Genomic DNA, 1,035 nt, shown 5'->3' on the forward strand with positions numbered 1-1,035 from the left:
TTTTTTACTTTGAGTGCCATTTTCAAGCTTGAGTTGAGAGAGTAAACAATATAAGAAGCCTCCATACTTTATGAATCTGGCTTCTCTATTTGTTTAAGAGCTATTCTGGAAGCAGGTATGGAATCACATATATATTTAATGAAACAGGATGCATCTTCGTATAGTAATTCTGGAAGCAAACAATGAACCAATATGCAGTTCAAGATTATGAACAAGTTCTTCCAACAATTGATAAATGTGCAGACAACAATCAACAAACTCTGTATTGTCTTTTGGGTTTCGTTACATGTTTCCAGTTCTTACACCAGTTACGATAACAAAACAGTACCTTCATTTTCATTACTCAAGGACGCAACATCATCGTCGTCAAACTCTGCAGAAACTCCGTCCGTAATCGATTCACTACGCTTAGGTATTGTTTCATTTTGACGAATGCACCCATCATCATTAGTTTCATCTTGTGTTGTATCATCGTTAGTTGCATTTGCATATTCACGATCATGAACAACACCTTTATGTTTACCGTTAATGCCATCMATTTCATCAAAAATATCYTTGACGAATGTCTCGTTGAAGGAGATGGGATCCATAGTAGTATGATAACTTATTATTCGAAAAAATGCTTCAATCGATTCATACCTGATTGTTAATAGAAAATTATTATTTAGTAATGTTTTAATTACCATATCAGTTTCAGTTATTAATAGAAAATATATGGATTCATAATTAATAGGATATTTATTGATATTATTTAAAAATAATAATTATTATATAAAATTAGCAAATGACAATATTAACCTTTTCATTAAAAAATAAATTAAAACAAACAAAATTCATTGATTGGTTGAGAGGGAGGTTGCATGGGTTGTACAAATAGGGAGGGTTGTAAAAGAAATATACCCTATATATATATATATATATATATATATATGCTCATCTAAATGAACAAGATCAATTTAATAATAATGATCCATAATTTATATAAGACCATCGATTGATATATGCATACGTATAAATATAAGGTATTAGTCTACA

This window comes from Cynara cardunculus (genome assembly GCF_001531365.2).
Source record: "Cynara cardunculus var. scolymus isolate 2C chromosome LG 2, CcrdV1, whole genome shotgun sequence".
Classification (NCBI taxonomy): domain Eukaryota; kingdom Viridiplantae; phylum Streptophyta; class Magnoliopsida; order Asterales; family Asteraceae; genus Cynara; species Cynara cardunculus.